Below are 24418 nucleotides of genomic sequence, written 5' to 3'. Positions count from 1 at the left end.
TAACTATTTTCTCATCAATGATGATCCTTAACGTTTCTCTCATCAATGATGATATGTACATATTCTCTCATCAAGGATGAAGCGTAAGTTTTCTCTCATCAAGGATGTTCTCTTATCAAGGATGAAGCGTACCTTTTCTATAATAAAGGATGAACCTTAACTTTTCTCTCATCAATAATGATACGTAACATTTCTCTCATCAAGGATGAAACATAACTTTTCTGTCATCAAGGGTGAAGCGAAACTTTCCTCCCATCAACGATGAAGCATAACTTTTTTCTCATCAAGGATGAAGCGTAGCTTTTATTTCATCAAAAACAAAGCGTAACATTTTTCTCATCATGCATGAAGCGTAATTTTCCTCTTATCAAGGATGAAGCTTAAATTTTCTCACAACATGGATGAAGCGTAACGTTTCTCTCATCATAGATGAAGCGTAACTTTTCTCTTATCAAAGATGAGGCTTAACTTTTCTCTCATCAAGGATGAAGCCTAACTTTTTTCTCATTATGGATAAAGCGTAACTTTTTCACATCATTGATGAAACGTAGATTTTTTAATTTTCTCTCATCAAGGATGAAGCCTAACCTTTCTTTCATCATGGATGAAGCGTAACTTTTCTCTCATCAACGATGAAATGAAACTTTTCTCTCATCAAGGATAAAGCGTAACTTTTCTCTCATCGTGGATGAAGCATGCCTTTTTCTCATCATGGATTAAGCAAAAATTTTCTCTCAGCAAGGATAAAGCGTAACTTTTCTTTCATCAAGGAAGAAACATAACTTTTCTCTTGTCGAGGATGAAGCGTAACTTTTTTCTCATCATTGATAAAACGTGACTTTCTCATATCATTGATGAAACGTAGATTTTCTCTCATTAAGGACGAAGCGTAACTTTCCTGTCATTAACGATGAAGCGTAACTTTGCTCTCATCGAGGATGAAGCTTAACTTTTCTCTCATCAAGGATAAAGCGTAACTTTTGTTTTCATCAAGGATGAAGCTTAACTTTTCTCTCAACAAGGATGAAGCGTAACATTTCCTGAACAAGGTTGAAGTGTCTTTCTCTCATCTGGGATGAAGCGTAACTTTTCTCTCATTATGGATGACGCGTAACTTTTCTCTCATCAAGAATGGAGTGTAGCTTTTCTCTCATCATGGATGAAGCATAACTTTTCTCCCATCAAGGATGAAGCTTAACTTTTCTCTCATCATGGATGAAGTGAAGCTTTCTCTCACGAACGAAGGGTAACTTTTCTCTCATCACAAATGAAGCGGAACATTTCTCTGGTCATGGATAAAACGAAACTTTTCTCTTATCAAGCAGAAAGCGAAATTTTTCCCTCATCCTGGATGAAGTCTATCTTTTCTCTCATCAAGTATGAAGCGCAGCTTCTTCTCTCATCATGAATGAAGCGTGGGTTTTCTCTTATCAAGGATGAAGCGTAACGTTTCTCTGATCAAGGAGGAATCGATATTTTTCTCTTATCAAGGATGAAGCGTAACTTTTCTCTCATCAAGAATGAAGCTTAACTTTTCTCTGATCACGGATGAAGCGTAACTTTCCCTCATCAAGGATGAAGCGTAACTTTTCTGTCATCACGGATGAAGCTTAAAATTCTATCTTCAAGGATGAAGCGTAATTTTTCTTTCTTCATGGATGAAGCGTAGCTTTTATCTCATCAAGGGTGAAGCTTAACTTTTCTCGCATCAAGGATGAAGCGTAATCTTTGCACTCATCAAAGATGAAGCTTAACTTTTCTCTCATCAAAGGTGAAGCGTAAAATTTCCCTTACCAATGTTGAAGTGTATTTCTCTCATCAGGGATGAAGCGTAACTTTTCTCTCATTATGGATGTCGCGTAACTTTTCTTTCATCAAAGATGAAGCGTAACTTTTTCTCATCATGGATGAGCCATAACTTTTCTCTCATCAAAGATGAAGAGTATTTTTTTCTCGTCAAGTATGAAGCTTAACTCTTCTCTCATCACGGATAAAGCGTAACTTTTCTCTAGTCTTGGATGAAGCAAAACTTTTCTCTGGTCTTCGATGAAGCGAAACTTCTCTCTTATCAAGGAGAAAGCGTAATTTTTCTCTCATCATGGATGAAAAGTAACTTTTCTCTTATCAGGGATGAAGAGTAATTTTTCCCTGATCTTGGATGAAGCGTAGCTTTTCTCTCATCAAGGATGAAGCGTAACATTTCTCTCATCAAGGAAAAACGTAATATTTCTCTCATCAAGGATAAAGCGTAACTTTTCTCTCATCATGGATGAAGCATAACTTTTCTATCATCACGGATGAAGCGTGACTTTTCTCTCATCAAGTATGAAGCGTAACTTTTCTGTAATCAAGGATGAAGCGTAAATTTGTTCTCATCAAGGATGAAGCGTAACTTTATTTTGATCATGGATGAAGCGTAAGTTTTCTCTCATAAAGGAGGAATCGGAACTTTTCTCTCTTCATGGATGAAGTGTAAATTGTATCCCATCATGGATGCAGCGTAACTTTTCTCTGATCAATGATGAAGTGTAAATTTTCTCTCATCATGGATGAAGCGTAACTTTTCTCTCATCAAGGAAAAGCGTTATTTTACACTCATCAACGCTAAAGTTGAACTTTTCTCTCATGAAGGATGAAGCGTAACTATTTTCTCATCAATGATGATGCTTAACTTTTTTCTCATCCTTGAAGATACGTAACTTTACTCTCATCAAGGGTGAAGCGTAAATTTTCAGCCATCGATGATGTTCTCTCATCAAGGAGAAATCGTACCCTTTCTATAATCATGGATGAACCTTAACTTTTCTCTCATCAATGATGATACGTCACATTTCTGTCATCAAGGATAAAGCACAACTTTCCTGTCATCAAGGACGAAGCGTAGCTTTTCTCTCATCAAAAATAAAGGGTAACATTATTCTCATCATGGATGAAATGTAATTTCTCTCTTATCAAGGATGAAGCTTAGCTTTTCTCTCAACATGATGAAGCGTAACGTTTCCCTCATCATGGATGAAGCGTAACTTTTCTCTCATTAAGGATGAAGCGTAGCTTTTTTCTCATTATGGATAAAGCGTAACTTTTTCACATCATTGATGAAACGTAAATTTTCTCTCATCAAGGATGAAGCTAAATTTTCTCTCATCATGGATGAAGCGTAACTTTTCTCTCATCAAGGATGAAGTGAAACTTTTCTCTCATCATGGATAAAGCGTAACTTTTCCTTCATCATGGATGAAGCATACCATTCTCTTATCATGGATTAAGAGTAAATTTTCTCTCAACAAAGAGGAAGCGTAACTTTTCTCTCATCAATTATGAAACATAACTTTTCTCTTATCAAGGATGAAGTATAGCTTTTTTCTCAACATGGATAATGCGTGACTTTCTCATATCATTGATGAAACGTAATTTTTTCTCATCAAGGATGAAGGGTAACTTTCCTCTCATCAACGATGAAGCGAAACTTTTGCTCTCATCAAGGATGAAGCTGAACTTTTCTCTCATCAAGGATGAAGTGTAAATTTTGTTCTCATCAAGCATGAAGCTTAACTTTTCTCTCATCAAGGATGAAATGTAAAATTTCTCTTACCAAGGTTGAAGTGTATTTCTCTCATCAGGGGTGAAGCGTAACTTTTCTCTCTTTATGATTGACGCGTAACTTTTCTCTCATCATGGATGAAGCATAACATTTCTCGCATCAAGGATGAAGTTTAACCTTTCTCTCATCATGCATGAAGCGTAACGATTCTCTAATCAAGGAAGAAGCGAAAGTTTTCTCGGATCAAGGATAAAACGTAACTTTTCTCATCAAGAATGAAGTGTAACTTATCTCTCATCACGCATGAAGCGTAACTTTTCTTTAATCATGGATGAAGCGAAGCTTTTCTCTTATCAAGGAGAAAGCGTAATTTTTCTCTCATTATGGATAAAGCGTAGCTTTTCTCTCATCAAAAATGAAGCGTTACTTTTTCTCTCATCATGGATGAAGCGTAGCTTTTCTCTCATCAAGAATGAAGCGTAATGGTTCTCTCATCAAGGATGTAACGATATTTTTCTCTCATCGAGGATGAAGCATAACTTTTCTCTCATCAAGGATGAAACGTAACTTTTCTCTCATCACGGACGAAGCCTAACTTTTCTCTCATCACGGACGAAGCCTAACTTTTCAGTCATCAAGGATGAAGAATAGCTTTTCTGTCATCACGGATGAAGCGTAACTTTTCTATCATCAAGGATGAAGCGTAATTTTTCCCTCATCATGGATGAAGTGTAACTTTTCTCTCATCAAAGATGAAGCGTAACTTTTTTTCTCATCAGGGATGAAGCATATCTTTTCCCTCATTAAGGATGAAGCGTAACTTTTTTCTTATCAAGGATGACGCGTAATTTTCCTCTCATAAAGGATGAAGCTGAACTTTTCTCTCATCATGGGTGAAATGTAAATTTTCTCTCATCATGGATAAAGCGTAACCTTTCTCTCATCAATGATGAAATGTAACTTTTCTGTCATCAAGGATGAAGCGCAGCTTTTCTCTCATCAAAAATAAAGCGCAACATTTTTCTCATGATGAAAGAAGTGTGATTTTTCTCTTATCAAGGATGAATCTTAAGTTTTCTCTCAACGTGGATGAAGTGTAACGTTTTTCTCATCGTGAATGAAGCTTAACTTTCCTCTAATCAAGGATGAAGCGTATCTTTTTTCTCATCATGGATAAAGAGTAACTTTTTCACATCATTGATGAAACGTAAATTCTTAAATTTTCTCTCATCAAGGATGAAGCTTCACTTATCTCTCATCATGGATGAAGCGTAACTTTTCTCTCATCAAGGATGAAGCGAAACTTTTCTCTCATCAAGGAAAAAGGTTAACTTTCCTCTCATCATGGCTGAAGCATACCTTTCTCTCATCATGGATTACGAGTAAATTTTCTATCACCAAGGAAAAAACGTAACTTTTCTCTCATCAGGCATGAAACATAACTCTTCTCTTATCAAGGATGAAGCGTATGTTTTTATTATCACTGATATAGCGGGACTTTCTTACATCATTGATGAAACGTAACTTTTCGCTCCTCAAGGATGAAGCGTAATTTTCCTGTCATCAACAATGAAGCGTAGCTTTTGCTCTCATCAAGGTTGAAGCTTAAATTTTCCCTCATCAAGGATGAAGCGTAACATTTTCCTTACCAAGGTTGAAGTGTATTTCTCTCATCAGGGATGAAGAGTAACTTTTCTCTCATTATGATTGACGCATAACTTTTCTCTCATCAAGGATGAAGCGTAACTTTTCTCTCATCATGGATGAAGCATAAATTTTCTCGCATCAAGGAATAAGCTCAACTTATCTCTCATCATGGATGAAACGTAACGATTCTCTAATCAAGGATGAAACGAAAATTTCTCTCATCAAGGATAAAGCGTAACTTTTCTCTCATCATGGATGAAACGTAACTTTTCTCTCATCAAGGATGAAGAATAACTACTCTCTCATCAAGGATGAAGCGTAACTTTTCTCCCATCACGGATGAAGCGTAACTTTTCTCTGGTCATTGATGAGGCGTAACTTTTCTTTTATCAAAGAGAAAGCGTAATATTTCCCTCATCATGGAAGAAGTGCAGCTTTTCCTTATCAAGGATGTAGCGTAACTTTTTCTCTCATCGTGAATGAAGCGAAGCTTTTCTTTCATTAAAGATGAAGCGTAACGTTTCTCTCATGAAACATGAAACGATACTCTTTTCCCATAAAGGATGAAGCGTAACCTTTTTCTCATCATGGATGAAGCGCAGCTTTTCTCTCACCACGGACGAAGCGTAACTTTTCTATCATCAAGGATGAAGAATAACTTTTCTGTCATCACGAATGTAGCGTAACTTTTTTATCATCAAGGATGAAGCGTAAATTTTCCTCAACATGGATAAAGCGTAGCTTTTCTCTCATCAGAGATGAAGAGTAACTTTTCTCTCATCACGGATGATGCATAACTTTTCCCTCATTAAAGATGAAGCGTAATTTTTCTCATCAAGGATGAAGCGTAACTTTTTTCTCATCATGGATTAAAGGTAAATTTTCTCTTTTAAAGGATGAAGCGGAGCTTTTCTATCATCATGGATGAGGCTTAAATTTTCTCATCATGGATAAAGAGTAACCTATCTCTAATCAATGGTGAAATGTAACTTTTCTCTCATCATGAATGAAGCGTAACTTTTCTCTCATCAAGGAAAAACATTATTTTTCTCTTATCAAGGCTAAAGCGGTACCTTTCTCTCATCAAGGATGAAGCGTAACATTTCTCTCATCAATGAAGCGTATTTTTTCTCTCATCAAAGGATGACGCGTAAATTTTCTCTCATCAAGGACGAAGCTTAACTTTTTTCTCATCATGGATGATGCGTAATTTTTCTCTTATCAAGGATGAAGCGGAACTTTTCTCTCATCATGGATGAAGCGTAAAGTGTCTGTCATCATGGATGAAGCGAAACTTTTCTCTTATCAATGATGAAATATATCTTTTCTCTCATCAATGATGAAATATATCTTTTCTCTCATCATGGATGAAGCGTAACTTTTCTCTCATCAAGGAAAAGCGTAATTTTCCTCTCATCAAGGATAAAGCGGAGCTTTTTTCTCTTCAGGGATGAAATGTAACATTTCTCACATTCATGAAGCGTAACTTTTCTCTCATCAAGGATAAAGCATAACTTTTCTCTCATCATGGATAAAGCATACCTTTCATTCATCATGGATTAAGCGTAAGTTTCTCTCAACTAGGGTAAAGCGTAACTTTTCTCTCATCAAGAACGAATTATAACTTTTCTCTTTTCTAGGACGAAGCGTAACTTTTTTCTCATCTTGGATTAAGCTTAACTTTCTCATATCATTGATGAAAAGTAAATTATCTGTCATCATGGATGAAGCGTAAGTTTTCTGTCATCAAGGATGAGCATAACTTTTGCTTTCATCATAGATGAAGCTCAACTTTTCTGTCATCAGGGATGAGGCGTAACTTTTCCTTTATCAAGCTTGAAGTGTAATTCTCTCATCAGGGATGAAGCGTAACTTTTCTCTCCTCATGGATGAAGCGTAACTTTTCATTTATCATGGATGAAGCGTAACTTTTTTCTCCTCTTGAATGAAGCGTAACTTTTCCCTCATCAGGGATGAAGCGTAACTTTTCTCTCATTAAGGATGAAGCGTAACTTTTCTCTTATCAAGGATGAAGCGCAACTTTCTTTCATCAAGGATTAAGCGTAAAAATTCTCTCATCAAGGATGACGCGCAATTTTTTTCTCATCATGAATGAAGTGTAACTTTTCTCTCACCATGTATGAAGCGTAACATTTCTCTCGTCATGGATGAAACGTAAGTTTTGTCCCACCGAGGATGAAGCGTAACTTTTCCCTCATTCAGGATGAAGCGTAACTTTTCCCTCATCCAGGATGAAGTGTAACTTCTTTCATAAAGGATGAAGCGTAGCTTTTCCCTCATCCAGGATAAAGCGTAATTTTCTCTCATCAAGGATGAAGCGTAACTTTTCTGTCATCGTGGATGAAGCGTAACTTTTCTCTCATCAAGAATGAAGCGTAACTTTTCTCTCGTCAAAGGTGAACCCTAACTTTTCTCTCATCAAGGATGAAGCGCTCCTTTTTTTCTCATTAAGAATGAATCGTAACTTTTTTCTCATCATGGATGAAGCGTAACTTTTCCCTCATCAAGGATGAGGCGTACCTGTTCTCTCATCAAGGATGTAGCGTACCTTTTCTCTCAATATGGATGAAGCATAACTTTTCTCTAATCAAGGACGAGGCGTAACTTTTAACCCACCATGGATGAAGCGTATCTTTTCTCTCATCATTGATGAAGCGTAACTTTTCTCTCTTCATGGATGAAGTGTAAGTTTTCTCTCATTAGGATGAATTGTAACTTTTCTCTCATCATGGATGAAGTGTAACTTTTCTCTCATCAAGGATGAAGCGTAACTTTTCCCTTATCATGGGTGAAGCTTAACTTTCCTCTCATCATGGATGAAGCTTAACTTTTTTCTCATAATGGATGAAGCATAAATTTTTTCTCATCAAAGTGAAGCTTAACTCTTCTCTCATCATAGATGAAGTGTAACGTTTCTCTCATTATGGATGAAGCGTAACTTTTCTCTTACCAATGATGAAGCGCAGCTTTTCTCTCGTCATGGGTGAAGCGTAACATTTCTCTCATCATGGATGTAGAGTAACTTTTCTCTCATCAAAAATAAATTAACTTTTTTCTCATCAATGATAAATCGTAACTTTTCTCTCATCATGGATAAAGCGCAACTTTGCTCTCATCAAAGACGAAGATTAACTTCTCTCTCATCAAGGATGAAGCGTAGCTTTTCTGTCATTATGGATGAAGCGTAACTTTTCTCTCGTCAAGAAAAAAGCGTAACTTTTCTCTCATCAAAGATGAAGCCTACCTTTTCTCTCATCAAGGATGAAGCGTAATTTTTCTCTCATTATGGATAAAGCGTAACTTTTCTCTTATAAGGATAAAGTGCAACTTTTTCTCATCATGGAGGAAGCGTAACTTTTCTCTCATCATGAATGAAGCGTAGCTTTTCCCTCATCGTGGATTAATTGAAACTTTTCTCTAATTAAGGATGAAGCGCAAGTTTTTTCTCACCAAGGATGAAGCGTAACTTTTTTCTCATCAACGATGAGGCGTAACTTTTCTCTCTTCAAGGACAAAGTGTAATTTTTCTATCATCAAGGATGAGGCATAACTTTTCTCTCATCAAGGATGAGGCGTATCTTTTCTTTCATCATGCATGAAGCGTAACTTTTCTCTCATCACGGATGAAGCGTAGCTTTTCTCTCATCAAGGATGACGCCTATCTTTTCTCTCATCAGGGATGCAGCGTAACTTCTCTCTCATCAAGGATGAAGCGTAACTTTTCTCTCATCATGGATGAAGCGTAACTTTTCTCTCATCATGGATGAAGCGTAAATTTTCTCTCATCAACAATAAAGCGCAACTTTTCTCTCATAAAGGATGACTCATACCTTTTCTCTCATCAAGGATGAAACGTAACTTCTCTCTCATTATGGATAAAGCGTAATTTTGCTCTCATCAAGCATAGAGTGCAACGTTTTTCTCATCATGGAAGAAGCGTAACTTTTCTCTCATCAAGGATGAAGCGTAACTTTTCTCTCATCAAGGATGAAGCGTAACTTTTCTCTTATCAAGGATGAAGCATAACTTTTCTGTCATCATGGATGAAGAGTAACTTTTCTCTCATCAAGGATGAAGCGTAACTTTTCTGTCATCATGGAAGAAGCGTAACTTTTCTCTCATCAAGGATGAAGCGTACCTTTTCTCTCATCAAGGATGAAGCGTAACTTTTCTGTCATCATGGATGAAGCATAAATTTTCCCTCATTAAGAATAAAGCGAAAATTTTCTCTAATCAAGGATTAATCGTACCTTTTCTCTCATCTAGGATGAAGTGTAACTTTTCTATCATTATGGATGAAGCGTTTCTTTTCTCTCTTCAAGGATGGAGCGTAACTTTTCTCTCATCAAGGATGAAACGTAACTTTTTTCTCATTATGGATGAAACGTAACTTTTCTCTCATCAAGGATGAAGCGTATTTCTTTCTCTCATCATGCATGAAGCGAAACTTTTCTCTCCTCATGGATGAAGCATGACTTTTCTTTTATTATGGATGAAGCGAAACTTTTTTCTCATCATGGATAAAGCGTAACTTTTCTCTCATCAAGAATAAAGCCCAACTTTTCTCATAAAGGATGAATCGTACCTTTTCTCTCATCAAGGATGAAGCGTAACTTCTCTCTCATTATGGATAAAGCGTAATTTTTCTCTCATCAAGCATAAAGTGCAATTTTTTTCTCATTATGGATGAACCGTAACTTTTCTCTCATCAAGGATGAAGCGTAACTTTTCTCTTATCAAGGATGAAGCGTAACCTTTCTCTCATTAAGGATGAAGCGTAACTTTTCTCTCATCAAAGGTGAAGCGCAATTTCTTTCTCATCATGGATGAAGTGTAACTTTTCTCTCATCATGTATGAAGCGTAAGTTTCCTCTCATCAAGGATGAAGCGTATGTTTTCTCTCATCGAGGATGAAGCGTAAGTTTTCCTTCATCCAGGATGAAGCATAACTGTTCTTTCATCAAGGATGAAGCATAACTTTGGCTCATCAAGGATGAAGCGTAACTTTGGCTCATCAAGGATGAAGCGTAACTTTTCTCTCATCATATATGAAGCGTAACTTTTCTCTCATCAAGGATGAAGCGTAACTTTTCTCTAATCAAGGTTGAAGCGTAACTTTTCTCTAATCATGGATGAAGAGTTACTTTTCTCTCAACAAGGATGAAGCGTAATTATTCTCTCATCAAGGATGAAGCATAACTTTAATAAGGGATGAGATGTAACTTTTCTCTCAAGGATGAAGCGTAACTTTTCTGTCATCGTGGATGAAGCCTAACTTTTCTCTCATCAAGAATGAAGCGTAACTTTTCTTTTATCAAGGGTGAAGCCTAACTTTTCTCTCATCAAGGATGAAGCGCTACTTTTTTTTTCTCATTAAGAATGAATCGTATCTTTTCTCTTATCATGGATGAAGCGTAACTTTTCTCTCATCAAGGATGAAGAGTAACTTTTCTAGACGAACGTATTTCCGATGTAGATTACGAATGTTTAGTGCATTTCAGTACAATACGTCACATTTTCTTTGTACGGATACAGTATTTTTTCAGTTCAAGTGCAGCTGCATGATACATGGGTTTAGGCAAAATGATAAGATTTCTACCAGTTCAAATTTTTTACTGCAGAACCTCAGTATTCCTCGGTGGAAGGTATACAGAGAAGATACGATCCAGAAGGACGAGCTAACAACGTCGAGCTTTAAGCCTTCTCTGGCGGCGATCTTCACAAGCTAAAAGCTCTGAGCTTTGGACCTCCTGTGGTGTTTTGGCTCAGGTTCGTTCCTTTACATCATCCAGCAGTAATTTTCAAGCATCCCTTCATTACACAAACCCTGGTATCGATGCTCCATTGCGCTGAAGTCCTGATGGAAACTCTCTCCTTGTTCGACAGACATGCTCCAAGGTTCTCCACAAAAACGTCCAGATGTGAATGAAGGAAATGCACCTTGAGCGACATCCTACATCCCATGGCAGCGTAGGATTTCAGAAGTCTTTTCATACTGCCCGGAGACCTTATGTTTCTCAAGAAATTTTCACATAGCCAGCCAAAAGTGTTCTAGGCCTCCAGCTCCAAGTCATCAAGATGTGTGATGATAAAATTGTGGTCTTTCAGGAGTTCCTTTATCTGCGGACCGACGCAGATGTGTTCTTCAACTTGGCTTCAGCGATCTTTGAAAAACTTTCCGTCATACTCGAATCCTTCCGAGATTCTCTTGGCAAGAGTTTTCACAAATTGCTCCATGTGACCAAACTTTATGTGGAGCAGCGGGGGAAGAAGAAAATTTTGTGGATCAACATGAGGCTCATCCTGGACACTTGAAATTCCTGGCTCATATGATCTTCGCTGAGACCAGTCTGGCTCCATGTAATGCCTGGAAGCTGCTCAACTGTTCCAGGGGCATAGAAAATCAGCAGTATTTTGTGTATCCTAACTACATTCCCATCAGCATGCCGATCACTTTCAAGTCCCCACATATTTTCCAGTTGTAATTGTTGTATTTTATGGCATCTAGGAGTGCCTGCATGTTCTCATGACACTCTCTCATGCGCACAGAAAACCCTACATGAACAGACGGTTTCTTTTTCCCATTGTGGAGTAGCACCGCTTTCAGACTTCTTATAGATGAGTAGATGAACAAGTGTCATTGAGTTAGATTATGCTCTTGGGATAAGCAGTGGAATAATGCATCAGCGTTATTGCATAATAATATAAAGCGGCCCATCCACGGAAAAATGAGAAGTAAGAGTCTGACTCCTTTTCCTGAAACAAGCTGTGCGAGTCTCCTTCTTAAGCAGACATTACTTTTTTTTAGACGAGTTGCTAAAAGCTCAGCTTCATCTGTCGGCAGTGCCAAATCTCGGACCAAATCATTTAATTCTCCTTAAGAAAATTTCTTTGGCTCGTCGTCAAGCACAAACTCTACATCCGTTCCCGTTTCTTCCAATACAGCAGCAGTTTCCTCATCATACTCTTCTTCATCGTCGCCACTTCTGATGCCTTCCTCCAGTTGTAGTGGAGTGGGATGGTTGTCTTTGTTGTACGTCACTGGCCGTATTGTGGAATCCAGGTTAGGACAGACCATCTTGTAACTGTTCTTAGCAGAAACGTAGAATGATACAAGAAAACGGATTACATTTTCGAAATGAGCGTCCAAAACTAGATCAAGAATATCGCTAGCCATGTGTGACGAAAATTAGTTGTTGAACAGTGTTCTTATCTCTGACGTCCTGAGGGACAGAAACCACCGTCGGAAGTACTTACACGACTCTACCTTTGACATCATCAACAACTCCCCTGACTTCAGTGCCCTTCAGCACATCATCAACAACCTTCAGGATAAGCTACACTCAACCACGTCACCATCAACCATACCAAGACTGTGATGATGCACATAAGCCTGGGCGCCCCCTTGACATCACACTAGACCCTGACATCCTCCTTGTAGTCAGAGACTTATGAATCCTCGGCGACGCTAAAGGTGACGGTTTAAACTGGATGCCATGTCAGCACTACCATCAAATCTTTCTCCTACCCTCTGTAGCTTACGTAACAACGAAATTATCAGGCGTTCCACTTATTCAGCTCAGGAATGTCTGTATCATCTTCACTCCACCTAAGATCACCCATCTTTGCCAACTAACAGCTGCACAGAGGGACTAGTTAGAAAGAGTGTAGAAAGAGCATTCCGAATCCCATCTTATACCACCCACCTTGAGGCCCTCATCTTGCTGAACCTGTCATCCTCCTCCTACCAACACCGGCAGCTCACACAGCAGTCTGGCAATGAACTGCTCACCCCCACCCACCCATTCCTCCGACACTTCTCCACCACGAACCACCGTTCCTCAACACATTGTACTCTGAACTTTTCCTCTCCGGGATCGTACATAAGACTCGTGTATCACTTGTCATATGAACTTGTCATAAACGAATATCACTTCTGCTGTTTGTTTCCTTCGTGTACTCTCTCTCTCTCTCTCTCTCTCTCTCTCTCTCTCTCTCTCTCTCTCTCTCTCTCTCTCTCTCTCTCTCTCTCTCTCTCTCTCTCTCTCTCTCTCTCTCTCTCTCTCTCTCTCTCTCTCTCACCTTACCTTCCTGCCCACAATACCAACCATGCCCGTCCACGAGCCATCTTCCAGCAAGATTCCCCAGGAGCCGTCATGTGGCCGTAAGTAGCTATACCTGATGAAGAAGACAAGTTGGTGACGTGTGCGTGTATTATTCATTCAGGTTTGTCACGTGTACGTGTATCATTCATTCAGGCTTGTCACGTGTACGAGTATTATTCGTTCAAGTTTGTTATGCGTACGTGTATAATGCATTAAGGTATGTCACGTGTACGTGTATTATTCATTCAGGATTGTCACAAGTACGTGTATTATTCATTAAGGTTTGTCGCGCGTACTTGTATTATTCATTCAGGTTTGCCACCTGTACGTGCATCATTCATTCAGGTTTGTCACATGTACTACTTATTCAGATTTGTCACGTGCAAGTGTATTATTCACTCAGGCTAGACACGTGTACGTCCATTATTCATTCAGGTTTGTTACATGTACGAGTATCACTCATTCAGCTTTGTCAGGTGAAAGTATATCATTCATTCAGGTTTGTTATGTGTACGTGTCTTATTCATTCTGGTTTCTCACATGTACGTGTTTCATTCATTCAGGTTTTTCACGTGTACGTGTATCATCATTAAGTTTTCTCACGTATACGTGTTTTGTTCATTCAGGTTTGTCACGTGTACGTGTATCATTCATTCAGGTTTGTCATGTGCACGTGTTTGATTCATTAAGGTTAGTCACGTGTACGCATAATACTTATTCAGGTTTGTCATTTTTACGTGTATCATTCATTAAAGTTTGTCATGTGTACGTGTATTATTTATTAAGGCTTGTCACATGTACTTTTTTCACTCATTCAGGTTTGTCACGTGTATGTGTATTATTCATTCAGGTTTGTCGCTTGCACGTGTATCATTCATTCATGTTAGTTATGTGTACGTGTATTGCTTATTTGTGTTTATCACGTGCACAGGTATCATTCGTTCAGGTTAGTCACGTGTACGTGCCTTATTCATTCAGGTTTGTCACGTGTATGTGTATCACTCATTCAGCTTTGTACGTCTTCAATTCATTCAGGTCTGTCAGGTGTACTTTTTCTATTCATTCACGTTTGCCACATGTACGTGTACTTTTCATTCAAGTTTGTCACATGTAAGTGTATTATTCATTTGGGTTTTCCACGTGTACGTGTTTTCTTCATTCAGGTTTCTCACGTGCACTTGTCTAATTCATTCAGGTTTGTTACTTGTACATGTATTATTCATTCAGGTTTGTCACATGTACGTGTATTAGTCATTCAGATTTGTCACGTGTACGTAAATTATTAAAGGTTTCTTAGGTGCACTTGTTTAATTCATTCAGGTCTGTCACGTGCACGTGTATTATTCATAAAGGTTTGTTACGTGTACGTGTATTATTCATTCAGGTTTGTCATGTGTACATGAATTATTCATTCAGGTTTGTCATGTATACGTGTATCATTCATTCAGGTTTCTCACGTGTACGTGTTTTATTCATTCAGGATAGTCACGTGCACGTGTATCATTCATTCAAGTTTGTCACATATATGTGTACGATTAATTGAAATTTGTCGTGTACGTGTATCTTTTATTAAGGTTTGTCACGTGTAGGTGTTTTATTCATTTAGGCTTGTCACGTGTATGTGTATTATTCATTCAGGTTTGTCATGTGTACATGAATTATTCATTCAGGTTTGTCACGTATACGTGTATCATTCATTCAGGTTTCTCACGTGCACGTGCTTTATTCATTCAGGATAGTCACGTGCACGTTTATTATTCATTCAAGTTTGTCACATATATGTGTACGATTCATTGAAATTTGTCGTGTACGTGTATCTTTTATTAAGGTTTGTCACGTGTAGGTGTTTTATTCATTTAGGCTTGTCACGTGTATGTGTATTATTCATTCAGGTTTGTCACGTGTACATGCATCATTCATTCAGGTTCGTCATGTGTACGTATGTTACTTATTAATGTTTGTCACATGCGCATGTATCATTCATTCAGGTTAGTCACGTGTACGTACATTATTCATTCAGGTTCGCCACGTGTACATGTATCACTCATTCAGTTTTGTCAAGTGTACTTGTTGTTTTCATTCAGGTTTGTAGCGTGTACGTTTAGCATTCAATCAGATTTGTCATGTGTACGTGTATAATTCATTAAGGTTTGTCACGTGTGTGTGTTTTATTTATTCAGGTTTGTCACATGTACGTGTATCATTCATTCATGTTTGTTACGTGTACGTGTATTATTCATTAAGGTTTGTCACGTGTAAGTGTATTACATATTTAGGTTTGTCACGTTCACGTGTATCATTCATACGGGTTAGTTATGTGTACGTCCATTATTCATTCAGATTTGTCACATGTACGTAAATCACTCATAAAGGTTGGTCAGGTGTGCGTGTTTTATTCATTCAGGTTTGTCACTTGTAAGTGTTTTATTCATTCTGGTTTATCACATGTACGTGTATGATTCATTCAGGTTTGTCACGTGTACGTGTATCATTAATTAAGAATTCTCTCGTATATGTGCTTTATTCATTTGGATTTCTCACGTGTACGTGTATTATTCATTCAGGTTTGTCACGTGCACATGTATCATTCATGAAAGTCTGTCACGTGTACGTATTTTATCAATTCGGGTTTGTTAAATGTACTTGTATCATTCATTCAGGTTTGTCACGTGTAAGGTAATCATTCATTCAGGTTTGTCACGTGTAAGGTAATCATTCATTCAGGTTTGTCATGTGTAAGTTAATCATTCATTCAGGTTTGTCACGTGTAAGGTAATCATTCATTCAGGTTTGTCACGTGTAAGGTAATCATTCATTCAGGTTTGTCACGTGTAAGGTAATCATTCATTCAGGTTTGTCACGTGTAAGGTAATCATTCATTCAGGTTTGTCACGTGTAAGGTAATCATTCATTCAGGTTTGTCACGTGTAAGGTAATCATTCATTCAGGTTTGTCACGTGTAAGGTAATCATTCATTCAGGTTTGACACGTGTAAGGTAATCATTCATTCAGGTTTGACACGTGTAAGGTAATCATTCATTCAGGTTTGTCACGTGTAAGGTAATCATTCATTCAGGTTTGTCACGTGTAAGGTAATCATTCATTCAGGTTTGACACGTTTACGTGTCTCACTTATTCAGGTTTGTCACGTGTACGTACATCACTTATTCAGATTCGTCGAGTGCAAGTTTTCTATTCATTCAGTTTTTGTCACGTGTAGGTGTTTTATTCATTCAGATTAGTTACATGTAGGTGTATTTTTCATTCAAGTTTGTCACGTGTAAGTGTATTATTCATTTAGGTTTTTCACGTTTACGTGTTTTATTCATTCAGATTTGTTAGATGTACTTGTTTAATTCATTCAGATTTGTCCCCTGTACGTGTATTATTCATTTAGGTTTGCAACGTGCACCTGTACCATTCATAAAGGTCTGTCACGTGTACATGTATCATTCATCCAGGTTTGACATGTATACGTGAATGATTCATTAAGGTTTGTCACGTGTACGTGTATCATTCATTTAGGTCTGTCACATGTAGTGCGTTATTCATTCAAATTAGTCACGAGTACGTGTATTATTAATTCAGGTTTGTCACATATACGTGTATTATCCATTAAAATTTGTCATATGTACATGTATCATACATTAAGGGTTGTTACGTTTTATTCACTCACGTTTGTGAAGTGTACGAGCATCATTCATTCAGGTTTGTCATGTGTATATGTATTACTTATTTATTTTTGTCACGTGCCTGTGTATCATTTATTCAGGTTAGTCACATGTACGTGCATTTTTCATTCAGGTTTGTCATGTGTACTTGAATCACTCATTCAGCTTTGTCAAGTATACGTGTTCTATTCATTCAAGTTTTTTACGTGTACGTGTATCATTCATTTAGATTTTTCACGTGTGCGTGTTTCATTCATTCAGGTTTATTAGATGTACGTGCTTAATTCATTCAGGATTTTCAGGTGTACGAGTATTATTCATTTAGGTTTGAAACATTTATGTGTATCAATCATTCTGGTCTGACACGTGTACGTTTTTTATTCATTCAAGTTTATCACGTGTACGTGTGTTATTCATTCAGTTTTGTCACGTGTACGTTTTTATTCATTCAGGCTGTTACGTGCACGTGTTTTATTCATTTAGGTTTGCCACGTGTACGTGTATTATTCATTTAGGTTTGTCATATATACGTGTATCACTAATTAAGGTTTGTTACGTGTACATGTTTTATTCATTCAGGTTTGTCAGATGTACGTGCTTAATTCATTTAGGTTTCTCATGTGTACGTGTGTTATTCATTCAGGTTTTAATATCACTGATTCAGGTTGTACGTGTATCATTCATTCATGTTTGTCACGTGTACGTGTTTGATTCATTTAGGTTTTTTTACGTGTACATTTTTTATTCATTTATGTTTGTCACCTGTAAATGTATCATTCATTCAGGTTTGACACATTTATGTTTATCATTCACTCTGGTTCGTCACGCGTACGTTTTTGATTCATTCAAGTTTGTCACGTGTATGTGTATTATTCATTCAGTTTTGTCATATGTACGTGTATCATTCATTCAGGTTTGTTACGTGTACGTGTTTTATTCATTTAGGTTTGTCACTAGTACGTGTATTATTCATTCAGGTTTGTCATATGTACGTGTATCATTCATTCAGGTTTGTTACGTGTACGTGTTTTATTCATTTAGGTTTGTCACTAGTACGTGTATTATTCATTCAGGTTTGTCATATGTACGTGTATCATTCATTCAGGTTTGTTACGTCTACGTGTTTTATTAATTCGGGTTTGTCAGATGTACATGCTTAATTCATTCAGGTTTCTCATGTGTACGTGTGGTATTCATTCAGGCTTGTAACGTGTATGTATATCATTGATTTAGATTTGTCCTGTGTACGTGTATAATTTATTCATGTTTATCACGTGTACGTATTTGATTCATTCAGGTTTTTTATGTGTGCATGTTTTATTCACTTAGGTTTGTCACTTGTACGTGTATTATTCATTCAGGTTTGACAGATATCAGTGTATCATTCAATCAGATTTGTCACGGCGTGTATCATTCATTCACGTTTGTCGTGTGTACTTGGATTATTCATTCAGGTTTGCTACGTCGTGAATCATTAATTCACCTTTGTCACGTTTACTTGGATTATCTATTCAGGTTTGTCACGTGTACGTGCATCATTCACTCAGGTTTGTCACGTGTACGAGCATTGTTCATTCAGGATTGTCATATGTACGTGTATTATTCAATCAGGTTTATGCTGGGTACGTGTATCGTTCATTAACGTTCTTCAGGTAAACGTGGTATTCATTTAGGTTTTTCACGTGTACACGTATCGTTCACACAGGTTTGTCTTGTGTACGTGTTTCATTCATCCAGGTTTGTAACGTATACGTGTATCATTCATTCAGGTTTTTCACTCGTACGTGTTTTATTCATTTAGGTTTGTCAAGGGTACGTGTTTCATTCATTCAGATTTGTCATATGTACGTGTGTAATTCATTCCGGTTTGTCGCATATACGTGTATTATTCTTTCGACTTTGTCACATGTATGTTTATCATTAATTCAGATTTGTCATATGTAGGTGTATTATTCATTTAGGTTTTCACGTGTACGTGTTTCATTCGTACAGGTTTGTTGAGTGTACGTGTTTGGTTCTTTCAGGTTTGTCACATGTGCGTGTGTTATTCATTTAGGTTTGTCACTTCCACGTCTATTATTCATTTAGGTTTGTCATGTGTACATGCATCATTCATTTAAGTTTGTCACGTGTACATGCATTATTCATTCAGGTTTGTCACGTGTACGTGTATCATTCATTTAGGTTTGTTAGGTGTACGTGTTTTATTCATTCACGTTTGTTACGTGTACGTGCTACATTCATTCAGGATTGTCTCGTGTAGGTGTATTATTCATTCAGGTTTGTCATATGTACGTGTATTATTCCCTCAAGTTTCTCAAATGTACGTTTATCATTTATACTGATATTTCCTGTGTGCGTGTAATATTCATTAAGGTTTGTCACGTGTAAGTGTTACTGATTCAGGTATGTCACGTGTACTCGTATCGTTTATTCAGGTTTGTCGTGTGTACGTGTTTTATTCATTCAGGTTTCTCAAATGTACGTGTATCATTCATTCAGTTTTGTCACGTGTACGTGTTTTCTTATTCAGGGTTATCACGTGTACGTGTGTCATTCGTTCAGGTTTGTCATGCATATGTGCATTATTCATTCAAGTTTGTCATATGTACATGTATCATTTACTCATAGTTGTCATATGTCGTGTTTTATTTATTCAGATTTGTCACGCGTACGTGTTTGATTCAATCAGTTTTGTCACCTGTACGTGTATTCTTCATTCAGGTTTGTTCTGTGTACGTGTATCATTCAGTAAGGTTTGTCATGTGAACACGTATCGTTCATTAAGGTTTTTCAGGTGTACGTGTTTTGTTCATTCAAGAGTTTTCAGGTGTACATGTATTATCCATTCAGGTTTGTCACAAGTACGTTTTTTATTCATTTAGGTTTGTCACGTGTACGTCTATCATTTATTCAGGTTTGTCACGTGTATGTGTATAGTTCTTTCAGGTTTGTCATGTGTACGTGTTTTATCAATTCAGATTTGTCACGTGTACGTGTATCACTCATTCAGGTCTCTCACGTGTACGTGTATCATTAATTCAGGTTCGTCATATGTACGTGCACAATTCATTCAGATATTTCATGTGTACGTGTACTATTCATTCAGGTATGTCATGTGTACATGTATCACTCGTTCAGGATTCTCACGTGTACGTGTATTATTCATTCAAGTTTGTCATGTGTACATGTATCATTCATTCATGTTTGTAACATGTACGTGTTTTATCAATTCAGGTCTGTCACATGTACGTGTATTACATATTTAGGTTTGTCATGCGCATGTGTATTATTCATTAAGGCTAGTCATGTGTACCTCCATTATTCACTCAGGTTTGTCACAAGTACGTGTATCACACATTCACCTTCGTCAGGTTTGCGTGTTATATTCATTCAGGTTTATCACTTGTACATGTATCAATCATTCTGGTTTCTCACATGTACGTGTATCCTTCATTCAGGTTTGTCACGTGTGCTTGTATAGTTAATCAAGGTTTCTAACATATACGTGTTTTATCAATATATGTTTCTCGCGTGTACGTGTATTATTCATTTAGGTTTGTCAGGTATACGTGTATTATTCATTCAGGTTGGTCACGTGCAAGTGTATCATTCATAAAAGTCTGTCACGTGTACGTATTTTATTAATTCAGGTTTATCGCCTGTACTTGTGTTGTTAATTCAGGTCTGTCATGTATAAGTGTATATCAATGATTCAGGTTTGTCAAGTGTACGTGTGTTATTTATTCAGGTTTGACATATGTCCGTGTATCATTCAATCAGAATTGTCATGCGTGCATCATTTATTCAAGTTTGTCGCGTATATTTGGATTATTCATTCTGGTTTGTTACATATACGTGCATCATTCATTCAGGTTTGTCAAGTGTACGTTTATTGATCATTCAGGATTGTCACATGTACTTGTATTATTCATTGACGTTTGTGCTATGTACGTGTACCATTCATTAAGGTATGTGAGGTAAAGGTAGCATTCATTTAGGTTTTTCACGTATACCCGTATCGTTCATTCAGTTTTGTCATGTGTACGTGTTTCATTCATTCAGGTTTGTGACGTATGCGTGTATCATTCATTCAGGTTTGTCACGTGTACGTGTTATATTCATCCAGATTTGTCAAGAGTGCGTGTTTTATTCATTCAGGTTTGTCATGTGTACCTGTGTGATTCATTCCGGTCTGTCACATTTACGTGTATTATTCATTCAAGTTTGTCACATGTATGTGTCCCATTAATTCAGGTTTGTCACTTGTGCATGTATTATTCATTCAGCTTTGTCACGTATACGTGTTTCATTCATACAAGTTTCTTACGTCTACGTGTTTTGTTCATTCAGGTTTGTCACGTGTAAGTGTACTATTCATTTACGTTTGTCACTTCTACGTCTATCATTCATTCAGGTTTGTCAAGTGTATGTGCATCATTTATTTAGGTTTGCCACATGCACATTCATTAATCATTCAGGTTTGTCATGTGTACGTTTATCATTCATTCATGTTTGTAAGGTAAATGTGTTGTATTCATTCACATTTGTTACGTGTACGTCCATTATTCATACAGGTTTGTCACGTGTAGGTGTATTATTCATTTTGGTTTGTCATATGTACTTTTATTACTCATTCAGGTTTATCGTATGTATATGTATTATGCATTCTGATTTGTCCTGTGTAGGTGTAATATTGATTAAGGTTTGTCAAGCGTACATGTTATTCATTCGAGTTTGTCTCGTGTACCCGTATCGTTTATTCAGGTTTCTCATGTGTACGTGTTTTATTTATTCAGGTTTCTCAAATGTACAGACATAATTCATTCAGTTTTGTCATGCGTACGTATTTTACCCATTCAGTGTTGCCACGTGTACGTGTTTTATTCATTCAGATTTGTCATATATACGTGTATCATTCATTCAAGTTTGTCATGTGTTCATTCAGTTTTGTCATGCGTACGTATTTTACCCATTCAGTGTTGCCACGTGTACGTGTTATATTCATTCAGATTTGTCATATATACGTGTATCATTCATTCAAGTTTGTCATGTGTGCGTGTAACATTCATTTATGGTTGTCACATATAAGTGTTATATATATATATATATATATATATATATATATATATATATATATATATATATATATATATATATATATATATATATATTTTTTATACTTTGTCGCTGTCTCCCGCGTTTGCGAGGCAGCGCAAGGAAACAGACGAAAGAAATGGCCCAACCCCCCCCCCCCCCATACACATGTATATACATACGTCCACACGCAAATATACATACCTACACAGCTTTCCATGGTTTACCCCAGACGCTTCACATGCCCTGCTTCAATCCACTGACAGCACGTCAACCCCGGTATACCACATCGCTCCAATTCACTCTATTCCTTACCCTCCTTTCACCCTCCTGCATATTCAGGCCCCGATCACACAAAATCTTTTTCACTCCATCTTTCCACCTTCAATTTGGTCTCCCTCTTCTCCTTGTTCCCTCCACCTCCGACACATATATCCTCTTGGTCAATCTTTCCTAACTCATCCTCTCCATGTGCCCAAACCACTTCAAAACACCCTTTTCTGCTCTCTCAACCACGATCTTTTTATTTCCACACATCTCTCTTACCCTTACCTTACTCACTCGATCAAACCACCTCACACCACACATTGTCCTCAAACATCTCATTTCCAGCACATCCATCCTCCTACGCGCCACTCTATCCATAGCCCACGCCTCGCAACCATACAACATTGTTGGAACCACTATTCCTTCAAACATACCCATTTTTGCTTTCCGAGATAATGTTCTCGACTTCCACACATTCTTCAAGGATTTTCGCCCCCTCCCCCACCCTATGATCCACTTCCGCTTCCTTGGTTCCATCCGCTGCCAGATCCACTCCCAGATATCTAAAACACTTCACTTCCTCCAGTTTTTCTCCATTAAAACTCACCTCCCAATTGACTTGACCCTCAACCCTACTGTACCTAATAACCTTGCTCTTATTCACATTTACTCTTAACTTTCTTCTTCCACACACTTTTCCAAACTCAGTCACCAGCTTCTGCAGTTTCTCACATGAATCAGCCACCAGCGCTGTATCATCAGCGAACAACAACTGACTCACTTCCCAAGCTCTCTCATCCCCAACAGACTTCATACTTGCCCCTCTTTCCAAAACTCTTCCATTCACCTCCCTAACAACCCCATCCATAAACAAATTAAACAACCATGGAAACATCACACACCCCTGCCGCAAACCTAAATTCACTGAGAACCAATCACTTTCCTCTCTTCCTACACATACACATGCCTTACATCCTCGATAAAAACTTTTCACTGCTTCTAACAACTTTCCTCCCACACCATATATTCTTAATACCTTCCACAGAGCATCTCTATCAACTCTATCGTATGCCTTCTCCAGATCCATAAATGCTACATACAAATCCATTTGCTTTTCTAGGTATTTCTCACATACATTCTTCAAAGCAAACACCTGATATACACATCCTCTACCACTTCTGAAACCACACTGCTCTTCCCCAATCTGATGCTCTGTACATGCCTTCACCCTCTCAATCAATACTCTCCCATATAATTTACCAGGAATACTCAACCAGGAGAGACTGAGTACAGAATGGAAAAAGGTGAGAACAATGGAAGTAAGGGGAGTGGGGGAGGAATGGGATGTATTTAGGGAATCAGTGATGGATTGCGCAAAAGATGCTTGTGGCATGAGAAGAGTGGGAGGTGGGTTGATTAGAAAGGGTAGTGAGTGGTGGGATGAAGAAGTAAGAGTATTAGTGAAAGAGAAGAGAGAGGCATTTGGACGATTTTTGCAGGGAAGAAATGCAATTGAGTGGGAGATGTATAAAAGAAAGAGACAGGAGGTCAAGAGAAAGGTGCAAGAGGTGAAAAAAAGGGCAAATGAGAGTTGGGGTGAGAGAGTATCATTAAATTTTAGGGAGAATAAAAAGATATTCTGGAAGGAGGTAAATAAAGTGCGTAAGACAAGGGAGCAAATGGGAACTTCGGTGAAGGGCGCAAGTGGGGAGGTGATAACAAGTAGTGGTGATGTGAGAAGGAGATGGAGTGAGTATTTTGAAGGTTTGTTGAATGTGTTTGATGATAGAGTGGCAGATATAGGGTGTTTTGGTCGAGGTGGTGTGCAAAGTGAGAGGGTTAGGGAAAATGATTTGGTAAACAGAGAAGAGGTAGTAAAAGCTTTGCGGAAGATGAAAGCCGGCAAGGCAGCAGGTTTGGATGGTATTGCAGTGGAATTTATTAAAAAAGGGGGTGACTGTATTGTTGACTGGTTGGTAAGGTTATTTAATGTATGTATGACTCATGGTGAGGTGCCTGAGGATTGGCGGAATGCGTACATAGTGCCATTGTAGAAAGGCAAAGGGGAT

At 37.7% G+C, this 24418-nt stretch overlaps 1 pseudogene; it reads right to left on the bottom strand.

The window, feature by feature from the left end:
- The window catches only part of LOC139763313 (uncharacterized), a 120760-nt pseudogene that overhangs the window by 40382 nt on the left and 55960 nt on the right, over positions 1-24418 (bottom strand).

Source organism: Panulirus ornatus, chromosome 46, assembly GCF_036320965.1.
Source record: "Panulirus ornatus isolate Po-2019 chromosome 46, ASM3632096v1, whole genome shotgun sequence".
Taxonomy (NCBI): domain Eukaryota; kingdom Metazoa; phylum Arthropoda; class Malacostraca; order Decapoda; family Palinuridae; genus Panulirus; species Panulirus ornatus.
Note: the sequence above shows the minus strand (reverse complement) of the source record. Positions and strands in the feature narration are given on the sequence as shown.